A 13,542-nucleotide genomic window follows, 5' to 3' on the forward strand; every position below is an offset into this window, starting at 1 on the left:
TGATTTAGATCCACCTTACTTTGATGAGAGATTTTTTGTAGTCCATATTTTTAAAGAAATTCCTCTATGTCCTCTTCATTCTGTGGTCCTTGTGAATATAATTTTTTAAAATAACTCAAAAAACAGTTTCTGATCTCATTAGGTTTAGTTATATTCTTTCCATCCACTTCTAGATTTGTAACTGTATTTAATTTCTGTCTTTTCTTCAATTGCCAAGCCAGAAGCTTACCGCATTTATCTGCAGATTCGAATGTCTTTTGTCTCATTTGCTTTATCTTCCACTCAATCTCTTGATTCATCAATTCCATGTATTGTGTTTGGTATAAGTTAATCTCTCTCAGGATCTCCTGGGACTTTGGTTTTGATCTTAATTTTTTCTCTCCTTCTTTTATCTTTTCCAAGATCTTTTCCTTCTTCTCATTCTGCTTTCTCTTTTTTATTGAATTTTGTTGAATCAAAAATCCTCGCATCACGGCTTTACTTGCGTCCCAGATCACTCTTTTTTCCACATCGGCCTTTAGGTTTATTTCAAAGTAGTCCTTTAAGGTTTTTTGGGCCTTTCTGTGGATCTCTTCATCTCGAAAGAGGGTGTCATTCATCCTCCATCTAAATTGACCAGTTGTTGTAAGTTTCATTTCCATCTTCACGGTGTTATGGTCGGAGCAAGTCTTTGGGCAGATTTCTATTTTCTTAATCTTTGGAGCCATCCCACTATTAATCCAAATTTGATCGATTCTGGTCCAGGTCATCATTGCTTGAGAGAAAAAAGTTCCCTCTCTCTCGAGAGGGTTCCTCGTTCTCCATATGTCTATTAAATCCATATTTTCAGTCATTTCAAAGAAGGTCTTCGGAAGTCTCCCTTCCTTGGAGATTGTCAGTCTTTGTGCCTTGTCCATATTTGTAGAAACCACACCATTCATATCTCCCATAATTATTACATTGTAATCCAAGTAGTCCATCAGAGTTTCGTGAAGTTTCTTAAAGAATTCCGCCTTGCCTTCATTTGGTGCATAAACTCCAACTATTAAAAGTTTTTCTCCTTGTACTTGTATTTCAACTGCCAGATATCTTCCTTGTTCATCTTTGAACATCATTTTTGGGGTCCATTTCTCTTTTACATAAATCACAACTCCTCTTTTCTTGACTTTGTCCGATGAGATGAATTCTTGTCCTAATCTTTTATTTATAAGTAGTTTCCTGTGTGCCCTGGTTACATGAGTTTCTTGTAGACAAATCAAATCCAGTTGTTCTTTTTTCAAAATATGAAACACCTGTCGTCTCTTCAAAGGCATATTCAGCCCATTGCAATTCCAACTAAGGAATTGCAGGGCCATCTTATTGTTTCTCCGTTACTCCTCCTACTGCTCCAAGTTGTTGCTCTTCCTCTGATGGCGATGGTTTAAGTCCAAACGATAGGTTCAAGATATCTAACGCTCTCCTTTGTTCTAGAATTGGGTCCACCGTTCCCTTCTGTAAGTCCTCGTTGTTTCTCTCCAGGAACTTCTCTTTATCTTGGATTGTCTTTATTTTCACCTTCTTTCCCTTGTAGTTAAAGGACAGTCCTTGTGGAAACTCCCATCTAAAGAGGATGTTGTTCTTCTTCAGCAGGTAGACCAAATCCTTATAGAAGGTTCTCACCTCCAAGATATATTTAGGGATGTCTTTAAAAATTTGTATAGGTGAATTTTCAATTTCCAAGGCCTTTTGGTAATGTAGTTTTAATATTTTGTCTCTTTCTTCCGTGGATCTGAGAGTAATCAGACAATCCCTCGGGGTCTTTCTGTTCTGTCTCCTGCCCAATCTAAATGCTGTTATTATCTTAAATTCTTCCTCCTCCAAACCCTCCTGCCAAAAATCAGCAAATGCTTGTGTTAGGAACTCCACGAGGCTGTCCCCTTCGCTCTCAGGAATTAATCTCAATTTCAGATTTCTCTCCTTTCTCTGTAATTCCATCAAAGACAGGGTCGCATCATGCTCATATACCTTCTTAGCAATCGGTTCTAACTTCTCCTGTGTCTCTCCAGCAATTTTTCTGGCGTCCTCTGCAATTTTACGTGTTGCCGAGTTTTCTTCAATCAACTTGTTTATAGATTCTGTATTGGATGTCACACTTTTCGTGTTCAAGTCCAATCTCGCTGTTAGTTCTGTTAACTTTTGTGAGTTTTCTGTACTCTGCTTTGTCAAAGTCTCCAAAGATTGGTTTATCTTAAGTAACGCCTGTGTCACTGACTCCATGGAGGCAGCTGTCACTTTTTCTTGCCCAGCTGCTCCTGTAGGAGTTAGACTTGAAATTGAGCCTCTTTACTTTTGTTGCAGTTGTTGCTGTTTAGCTTTAGCTCTGGTAGTTATCTCTTCTGCCGGGCCACTCATGTCCCAAGGACGTTCCCACAAAAACAGTTCCCTGATGGAAAATCCCACTGTCTTAAACCGTTGCAACTAGTACTTACAGCCCTCTAGGGGGAGCATAACAAAATGTCCAAGTGAGGGAAACAAAGAAGTTAAAAACAAGTATATCAGGAGGCTTGAATATATAAACTGCAACACTTTTTTTCCTGTAGATACTCTTTCAACACACTCCAATATACTGTAGCAATAGAGTCCCAAAACTTTGTATCAAGCAAAACTTCAACCATGTAACTTTCCCACAAGTTTCTAAAGACAGTTCAGTGCCCTAATATCTTATTTGGCAGTCCGTTTCAGTGGATTAAGACAGCGGAAGGCTTTCTTTTTCCTTTAAATAGATCATGCAGGTTTCTAATGTTCCTTTTCCTCCCCTCTGCCCTGCTTGCAAGAGGGGAATCTATATTCAATGTCAGGCTTAAACAGTTCAAAATTGCTTCCCTGCGGATGCAGCTTTAAAACTCCGTGGCTTTAGCTGTCATGCAGTCGGGGGAAGGCAGACTTCCTTAATTTTCACCTTCCCCATTTTCAGCCAAATTTCAGGTATAACTTTAGTTTCAGATAGACGTTCAGTCTTACTCACGGGTTTTTTCAGTCCAAAGTTTACAGGAAGGAATCGGCGCTCTCCGTCAATGGCGACGCGGCTTCACCCTGCGGGCTGGGTAACGACTCTCAGCACCGCGCTCTCCCGATGCCGTTCCGGAGCCTTTAAAAAGGGTCTTTCGCAGTAAAGGGGGCGCTTCTGGTGCCCACCGAGTCTCCTTGTTCACAGGCTTCCACGCCTGTGATTTTAGGGGTCCCCCGCTTGCCGTAGCGGGTCAGACCCGAACTCGCAGAGCAGTCCTCCTCCGAAGCACGGAAAGAGGACCGCCATTAGCGCTGGCGCCGACCGGAAGTCGATGCTGAGCCTTGGCTTAATGCCATGAAGGCTGAAGTTGATTCCTTGAACAGGAACCAAACTTGGGAACTGGTACCGGTAGTCCCAGGAATGAGACTGGTTGGCAGCAAATGGGTCTTCAAGGCCAAGACAGACCAGAATGGCAAGGTAGTCAGAAACAAAGCCAGATTGGTTGCCAGAGGTTTTTCACAGGTACCAGGACAGGATTACCACGAGACCTACTCTCCCACCGTCAAGTATGAGAGCATTCGACTGATGCTCAAGATTGCTGCAGAGGAGAAACTGCATGTTTCCCATCATGACATTAATACAGCCTTTTTGTACGGGATTTTGGGGGAGGAGCTGTATATGCTTCCACCTGATGGAATGCAGATACAGAAGGGAATGGTCTGTAAACTGCGGAAATCCTTATATGGTCTCAAGCAGAGTGCTAGGTGTTGGAACACAAAACTCACTGAGACGTTGCTTTCTCTAGGTTTTCACCAGGGCAAAGCTGATCCGTGTGTGTTTGTCAAGGAGGAGGGGCAAAACAAACTGTATTGTTTATGTTTTGTTGATGATCTTCTGATGTTTTGGAAGAATCAGGCTTTGTACCAAAGCACCCTAGCTCAGCTGAAGGAGCACTTTGACATGAAGGATCTTGGTGAGGTATCCAACTATCTTTCTCTGCAGGTGGAGAAGGACCAAGCAGGTAATTTTCTGGTACACCAAACACAGAAAATTGCTGAAGTATTAACCAGGTTGAATTTGGTTGATGCAAACCCAGCAGACACACCGATGGTGACAGGGTACCAGGTAGATAGTACTGCTGAAGCGTTTTCTGACACAACGCTGTACAGATGCATTCTAGGCAAGTTGAATTTCATTGCTAGATGCTCAAGACCTGACATAGCTGTAAGCACTAACCTGCTTAGCAGACATGCTAACAATCCTACTGTTCAGGATTGGAAAGCTCTGAAGCGCATAGCCCGCTATTTGAAAGGGACTTTGCACTACAGGCTGAGGTTCACCAGTCAGAAGACTGGAGGTCTTGAAATCTTTGCAGATGCAAGTTTTGGAAGTGACACCACGGATGGTACAAGCACTTCTGGAGTATGCTACGTGTACAACCACTGCCTGTTTGACTGGTTGTGCAAGAAGCAGACAACAGTGAGCCTAAGTTCCTGTGAAGCAGAACTCAATGCTCTGTCACTTTCACTCATGGATTGTGAATGGTTGATGCAACTGTTTAAGGACATCAGAGTTTCTGTGAAATGTCCTATACAAGTGTATCAAGACAATAGATCCTGTTTGGCTTTGCTGAACTCAGAGAGCTGCAAGCAAAGAACCAAGTACTTGCAGATTAAGCTACATCGTGCAAGACAGTGTATTCATAAAGGACTCATTCAGGTGTCCTACATGCCAGGAAATGAAATTCCCGCTGATCTATTGTCTAAGGTTGTTAACAGAGAACAACTTAAGGTTTACGTACAAAGGTTGCAATTGGGTTGAACCACAGGTACTACAGGTTACACGGAAAGGGGGAGGATGTTAGGATATTTCTGTTCCACCTTAAAAGGGAGCAGGATGTTTGTGTCACAGCCTGCGTATTTCCTGTTCACAGGATGTTTCTGTTGTGTCTGTTGCTTTCGTTTCTCTCTCGGTGCCTGAAAACTGAAGCAGGCGGTCATGTTTTTTCTCTGTTCTGACCAACGCTGAATAAACTTAAATAATGCTCTCCTGAGTGCATCTTTCGCTGTGCATTATCTGCTGATAAGAGCGTGCATCAGCTCTGGAATGTGGCAAGCTATTTCTGGAGCTCGTGTCGCTAATTGCTGATACTACGTGTCTACGGGAGATCGATGGACGTCCGGAGGCGAAGTGAGGCCATGTTGGACTTTGTCTCCCTGGCAGTATCCCAACACCATCACGTCCCAACATGACCCAGGGATATGGGAGCCAGCCACCTACAACCTATGCTCCACAAGTACCCTCTGCGTCCTACAGCTCGCAAGTGCCCCCGAATTCACTACCCCAGAACCAACGACCTCAACCAGATCCAAGGACTCAAATGCCCGCCATAAATCCACCCACTCACCCTTGGACTAACACGACCGCTCCTCCCCTACACCCGCCAAATCAACCACCCCCGACGATCAGGAGACATATTGACAACTAAAAGGGGATCCCGACCCAACCCAGGTCATTTGTCCCGTCCTGGCATTATCACCAGAAGACCCTGTTTGCACTATCGAGATCGATGGCCATCCCTACCAATGCTTATTAGACACAGGAGCCACATACTCCACCTTAACCGACAGCCACCTGGAACCAGGGTCGGAAACCAGAAAGGTCATGGGACTGGATGGGATACCCCGCACTTGCCCGCTCTCACAACCGGCTAAACTCACTCTCGGACGCCTACTGGCGGAACATACTTTCCTCCTGGCCAGCAGTCCCATAAACCTCCTCGACAGAGATCTACTCTGTAAATTAAGTGCTACAATAAAATGTTCTGGGGATGGCATCTACTTATATATGCCTGAAGACTCTGTCCCCGCATTCCAGGGCATGATACAAGAAGCAAAATCAGACCGCCAATTTCCCGAACTCCCCCCTGAACTAGAGAGTGAACTACCTCCTTCATCATGGGGCACAGAATCAACCTCCGTAGGACTCTTAATATCAGCCATTCCAGTAAAGATCACTTATAAAACCGACCTGCCCTTCCCTTGCACCAAACAGTACCCTCTACCCAAGGAAGCCATTGAGGGACTAACGCCTATGATAGAGGACTTCCTTGAAAAGGGGATCCTGGTCCCCTGTGCGTCACCCTGTAACACCCCAGTGCTCCCCGTAAAGAAACCTTCAACAGAGGGAGCCCCAGTCTGGTATCGTTTCGTCCAAGATCTGAGACTGGTAAACCAATTTGTAATACCCCACCACCCAGTGGTGGGCAACCCAAACTGTCTTCTAAATGCCATCCCGGCGGGGACAATGTGGTACACAGTTGCGAACTTATGCTCCGCCTTTTTCAGTATACCTTTAGACCCCGCCAGCCAGTTCCTTTTTGCGTTCACCTGGGGACCCAGCCAATTAACTTGGACCAGGCTGCCCCAGGGTTACGTGGAATCACCCACAATCTTTTCTGCGATATTACATCAAGATTTACAGGATATACACCTACCTGCTGGCTCCGCCCTCTTGCTCTACGTAGATGATTTGCTTTATGTTCTACCAGTGAGGAGGCATGCAAATTAGACACCAAACACCTCCTTTCAGAACTAGCACGCAAGGTACACAAAGTGTCCCCAAAAAAGTTGCAATACTGTAAACAGGAAGTAAAGTACCTCGGGCACATCCTAGGAGTGGGTACCCAAAGCCTAGCAACCGATAGAATCGAAGCTGTCACCAAAATTCCCCTCCCCAAGACAAAGCGGCAATTGTGCGGCTTCCTCGGAATGGCTGGCTTCTGCCGGGGCTTGGATTGCTGGTTATAGTGAAATAACGAAACCTTTATCTGCTATGACCCGCCAAGACCACCCAGATACACTGGTTTGGGAGGAGGAAGCCTATAAATCTTTTGAACGCTTAAAACGAGAATTAAGATCTGCCCCCGCCTTGGGCCTGCCAGACTACTGGATTCCCTTCAATCTGTTCATTCATGAACAAATGGGGGTAGCCTCAGGGGTCCTAACTCAACCCTTCCGAGATCAAGAAAGGCCAGTAGCCTGTTACAGCTTACAGCTAGACAACACCGCAAAGGGAGCAGTGAGTTGCCTGAGAGCTATTGCCGCCGCTGCAATCCTCCTCGAAAAGGCTCAGGAAACAGTGTTGGGACATGAAATCACCATCCATGTTCCCCATTCCGTCTCCACCCTTCTAACCCTGAGAGGCTGTCACCACTTCTCAAACTCCCGCCTAAACCGATACGAAGCCCTCCTGCTAACTCCATCTAACATCACCATTAAACGAGTCAACTCCCTCAACCCGGCTACCTTGTTACCCCTCCCTGATGATGGCACCCCACACCATGACTGCACCACAATAGTCCGCCAAGCCGAGAAGCCCTGAAAGGATCTAGATCACCTTCCCCTAGAAAATCCGGACCTAGAGACTTCCGGGGAGGTGCCTCCGTTAATGGCGGAATTCCTCTGATCGGGAGGAATTTGCACCGTGGGAATTGGGTCTGGCCGTCACGGCGAAGGCGGAGACCCACAAAAAATCACAGGCGGGAGAAGCCTGTGAGCGTGGGATTCGGCGGGCACCTTTTGCGCCTCCCCTACTCACGGGGAAACCCGGTTTTGGGGATCCGGAGCAAAGTGGGGTGAGCGGCGCGGTGCTTCGAATTGTCTGCTTCTTCCACAGAGCGAAGCCGCATAGCTGTTGCCGGAGAGCCCTGACTTTTTCCTGTGGACAATTTGACTTCAAAGTAATTACCCGTGAGTAGAGCGGAAGCGGGAGAATTGGACTTTAAACGTTTAATTTGGCATCGAAACGGGGAGGTTCAACACAGGAAGTCCGCCTTCCCCATTTGTAAATAGACAGAAGCAATAAGGCTGCAAGCTAAAGTCTTGGAAAGCCTTTTGTAAAAGACTAAATTTCCATCAGTAAAGAGTATAAAACCCTCCCTTGGTGGCAGGAGAAGAGGGGGGGGGAGCTGTGGACAGAGTATACCTGCAGGAGAGAGTGATGAGAGTAAAAATACCGCCGCTCTGACCCTGGAAACGGGCTGCTAGCAGGACCGACGTTTTGGAATGTTCATTGACAGCGCTTAGAACGTTCTTTGACAGCTAGTAAAATAAGAGAAATACATTGTTTCTATTGTCTCCGGCTGTTTCTAAAAAGGAGTAAAAGTAACTGAAAAATTGAAGCTAACTTCGGATTTGTGTTTGAAAGAGGATACTAACTGACTATTATAAATAGAAACTGTTTCCCCCTAGTGGAAGTCTTTGAAATTGGTTGCTTTATAAGAGCTGGGCTAGGGGAATTTCCAGTCACAGGATAAGAAACCGTGAGACTTTGGGACTGACCTTGAATTTGTTAAGTGTTATGACTTTGTTAAGTAAATGAAAAGGGAAAAACAGACCAGCCAACAGCTGGGGGAACATTGAGGTCTGGTAAGACTTGGCAGCAACCCAGGAGAGCTTCAACACCAGGCCCTTCTGCCTCTTCTGCGGCTGCTGTTTCTGCATCAGTACATTTAAAATCAAAAGGAATGTCGACAGAAGAGGCTCTAGCGGTTGCATTAAGTAAGATAAATAATTCACTGGAACAGCTTAACAAGAAAGTGGATACTGCAACTAATAAAATTGTTTTAAATACAGAAAGTATAAATAACTTGGGACAAAAGGTGAACACCAATACAGAATCCATCCAGAAATTGATACAGGAATCTACTTTGACACGGCAGACTGCGGAGGAAGCCAGGGAGAAGGCAGCAGCAGCTGAATGCAAAGTAACTCAATTGGAGAAAGAGATAGTTCCAACCCTACAGAGGCAACTTGACAAACACAAGGTGACGCTTGCTATGATTGAACTTAAAGAAAAACAGACAAATTTGAGGATTAGAGCCATACCGGAATTGGAGAAGGAAAGCTTGATAGATTTTCTTACACAGGAATTTGCTGATTTTTGGGACTTGGACTTGGGTCAAGAAGAGTTTAGAATTGTGAGGGCATTTAGACTTGGAAGAGGAGGGAAAAAAGAAGAAGAATAGAATAAGAGACTGTTTGATTTCCCTCCAGACCAAAGAAGAGAGAGACAAAATCTTGGGTTGGCATTACCAGAAGAACCTAGAAATACAACAGTCAAGAGTGGAAATTTTTAAAGACGTTCCGAAATACCTTTTGGATCTTAGATCTAACTACGGAGATATTGTTGCTCTGCTGTGAAGTGATAAAATCATCTTCAGGTGGGAGTTCCCCCAAGGTCTATCCTTCAGTTTCAATGGAAGGAAAATAAAAATAAGATCAGTAGAAGATAAAGTAAAGTTTTTGTTTAAACTCCCCCGAAAAAAGGCGGAGAGTATTTCATTTATTGAAAAAAGAGCATTTGGACTTGATTTGTTTACAAGAAACACATGTGATAAGGCTACATAGGAAGATATTGAGTAATAAAAGATTAAGCCAAGAATTTATCTCATCGTATAAAGTTAAAAAAAGAGGAGTGGTCCTCTATGCAAAGGAGAGCCTATCACCAAAATTCATATTCAAAGATGATCAAGGAAGATTTGTTGCAATTGAAATTCAATTACAAGGAGAGAAATTTCTGATTGTAGGTATTTATGCACCAAATGAAGGAAAATCAGAGTTCTTTAAGAAGCTACATGAGACTCTGATGGACTATATGGACTACAATATGATCTTGATGGGAGATATGAATGGAGTGGTGTCCATAAATATGGACAAGGCACAGAGACAGCTAGTCACCAAAGATGGTAGACTACCAAAAACTTTTTTTGACATGACTGAAAGTATGGACTTAGTTGACATTTGGAGAATGAAGAGCCCTTTGGGAAGAGAGGGAACTTTTTTCTCTGAGGCTAAAATGACTTGGACAAGAATTGACCAAATCTGGGTAACCAGGGGACTGGTCTTCTGAAAAATTTGACCCTGCGTCCAGTCAGGCTTCCCCTGTGCAGCTCTGCTCGGGGACTGACCTAGCAGGGAGCAGAGTTAGCAGCGGTCCTGCATCCGTGTGAGATGAGGGATAAATCAAGTCCCAAAGACAGATCGGTTCTTATCTCTTAGAAGCGTTTATTTACAAGCCATAAATCAGTCACATTCCAGCAGAGCTTTCCGGCATCTTTCACTGTGCCCAAAAACACACATATGCAGCTTCTGTGCCAAGCTGCTTGTTGCTCTCTGTCTCAGTCAGAAGTGAAAGCAACTCTCACAGACAAAGCCTGTGACGCACTTCCCTGCATCATGCTCCTCCCAGATACAGGACACCACGGAGTTTTAACCCTGTCAGTTCCAAACTCCACACCCCCTCTTGTCCTGCATCTGGGGACAATAGCCAACAATGCTTTCCCCATACACAGACCCTCACAGAACTCCTCATGCTTCTGGAAGGTCAATGGTTTTGTGAAACCATCAGCGAGGTTCTTTGTTGAGGGACAGTATTTCAGAGCAACTAGCCCCTCACAAACGCTCTGACATACATTCCGGAAATGTATGTCCAAATGTTTGGTCCTCGCCTTGAACTGCCCCGACTCAGCCAATTTGAGGCAAGGTTGATTGTCTTCATGCACCTCAACAGGCAGACAATTCTCTCCACAGATTTCCTTGACCAAACACACATAGAACTCCAGCTCTCTGCAAGCATCTGATAGCGCACTGAACTCCGCTTCAGTAGATGAAAGCGCTATGAGACTTTGCTTCCGGGACCTCCACCCAACTACCGAGTCCCCAAACTTCACCACTAGGCCTGACACTGATTTGCGGTCTTCAGAGTTAGCCCAATCCGAATCCACAAAGCAAGTCAGCTTCACTTCTCCTTGCGCTGGCAACCTAAGACAAAAGTCTTTGGTTTCCTGCAAATACCTCAGAACTCTCTTGATGCCATTCCAGGCTTGCACACTAGGGTTTGATGCTTCCCTGCTGAGCAGATTGACAGCAAACGCAATATCAGGTCTGCTCCACTGGGACAAGTACAACAAACTCCCTAGGGCTGACTGAAACACTTCAGTATTTTTGAACACAACGCGTTCTGCTTGCTGGCTGTCTTTCACGTATCCAGCCTCCATGGGTGACCTGGCACCTGCACAATCAGACATCCTGAACTTCTCAAGCAACTGTTCAATCTTACCTTTCTGGCAAAGCAAAAAACTACCATCCTCAGTCTTCGCTATCTGAACACCTAAGTAGGATTTGACATCCCCAAGCTGCTTCAGCTTGAACCGCTTTCCAAGCTCCCTAGCAAACTTCTTCACCTGTTCGCTCGTTTGTGCCATCATTAAGATATCATCAACAAAAACAAGAATCGCTTCCTGTGATTCTCCTGACCCCTTCAGGTACAGGCAACTGTCTGCAACAGACCTCTTAAAACCTAGCTCTTCTAAGGCTTCATGTAGACACATATTCCAATTCCTGGCAGATTGGCGTAATCCATAGATGGATTTGTGCAACCGCCACACAATACCTTGCTCACTGATTTCAAACCCTGGAGGAGGAAGCATGTACAACTCCTCCTGGAGATCTGAGTTCAGGTAGGCAACATCTACATCAAAATGATTCACCTTCCAACCTCTCTGTGCTGCTATCGTCAAAAGCATTCTCAAAGTCTCCGCTCTTGAGGTCGGCGAATAGACCTCTGTGAAGTGGAAACCCTTTTTCTGTGTGAATCCACGTGCCACTAATCTCGCTTTGTACTGTGGTTCTCCAGTTTCGGTGGGTTTCAAGCGGTAAATCCACCTACAACTAACAGCTCGCTGGTTAGCCGGCAGCTGAGTGAGTGAGAACACACCAAGAGACTCCATTGAGTTCATCTCCTTCTGCATCGCCTCACGCCATTTGCTAGCTTCTTCCTGAGGCAACTTCTGAACATCCTCAAAAGATTCAGGCTCACATCTAGCCACACCAACCCAGACACTAGTGGCTTCATACCTTTCAGGAGGCTTACCCTTGGTTGACCTTGCTGACCTACTCAGCGTGAACTCTGGAACTGCGCCTGATTCACCTGGATCAGCCCTACCATCTCCTGTGTCAGAAACCTCCCCCTCTGACCTGCTGCGCCGTTTCGGGCGTACAGCTGGGTCTGCTGGCGAGGATGGTTCACTCCTCGGCTCAGACTTGACAGAGACCTGTGGAGGGGTCTTGGGACTCCCTTTTGGAGAGGTTGGGAGCCTCTGCCTTGGAGATCCCTGCTCTGGACCCTGTGCCTCAGCAACAGGTTCAGCTTCGTCCTCCTCCTCCTCATCACCTGAGTCTAACAGAACATCTGGGTTCCCGTGAAGACGTTTCCACCCACTCTGCTCGCAAAACTCAGCACTGCCGCTAATAAGCAGCTTAGACTGGTTGCCAGTAGGGTATGCGAAACGCCACGCCTTTGAACCCGGCTCATAGCCTACAAAGATCATCTTCCTAGACCTTGGCTCACCCTTTCTGTGCATGGCCTTTGGAACCAAAACTCAAGCCTGAGAACCAAAAACGTGCAGAAAGTCCACCTTCGGTTTCTTTCCATGAAGCAGAAAGTATGATGTGTCTCCTACACTTGAATTGAACACCCTGTTCTGCACAAAGCATGCTGTCTTATAACTTTCAGCCCAAAAGCGCTGTGGCAAACCCGAGTCTGCCAACATAGCATTCGCTGATTCCTGTAAAGTGCGAAACTTCCTCTCCGCCACTCCGTTCTGTTGCGGAGAGTAGGGGGCCGACAATCGGTGAGTGATACCTTTCTGCCTGAAAAACGATTGCAGCGCAGAACCTGTGAAATCCCCCCCCCCCCGCGATCAGATTGAAAGGAAACCACCCTGGTAGAGAAACGCAGCTCTACCGCTGTGATCCAATCCCTGATCAGTGCAGCTGCCTCTGACTTGCATCTAAGTGTAAACAGCCAGGTGTGTTTCGAAAAATCATCAATCAGAATCAGAATCCATTTAGACCCAGCTAAAGAAGGTGTGGGCATGGGACCTGACAAATCTGCATGCACAAGTTCAAAGGGTTTACTGGTCCTCCTCTCTGACCTGGGGTATGTGCATGTTGTGACCTTTGATTGCTTACAGGCTTGACAATCTAGGTACAGTGGTACCCCGCAAGACGAACGCCTCGCAAGACGGAAAACCCGCTAGACGAAAGGGTTTTCCGTTTTGGAGGCGCTTCGCAAAACGAATTTCCCTATGGGCTTGCTTCGCAAGACAAAAGCCCATAGGGAAATCTCCGGGGACCTCTTTTAAATGCTAGCGGGGGGAGCAAAGCCTTCCCCCCCGCCTTCAGAAGAGGTCCAGGAAGGCTGGCGGGGCCGAAAGGCTTTGCTCCCCAGCGCCAGCATTTTAAAAGCAGTCCGGGATAGCAGGGAAGCGCTTCCCGCTATCCCGGACGGCTTTTGAAGGCAGGAGAGGCATGCCGGCAAGTCTCCGCCAGCAGCGGCAGCGCTGCCGCTGCTGGCGGAGTGCTCCGCGAAGCCTGGGCGCGCTAATGTCAGCGCGGGCAGGCTTCGGCATGCGGGCAAGTCTCCGCCAGCAGCGGCAGTGCTGCCGCTGCTGGCGAAGCGCTCCGCGAAGCCTGGGCGCGCTAATGTCAGCGCGCGCAGGCTTCGGCATG

Source organism: Podarcis vaucheri (genome assembly GCF_965113315.1).
Source record: "Podarcis vaucheri genome assembly, chromosome: W".
Classification (NCBI taxonomy): Eukaryota; Metazoa; Chordata; class Lepidosauria; order Squamata; family Lacertidae; genus Podarcis; species Podarcis vaucheri.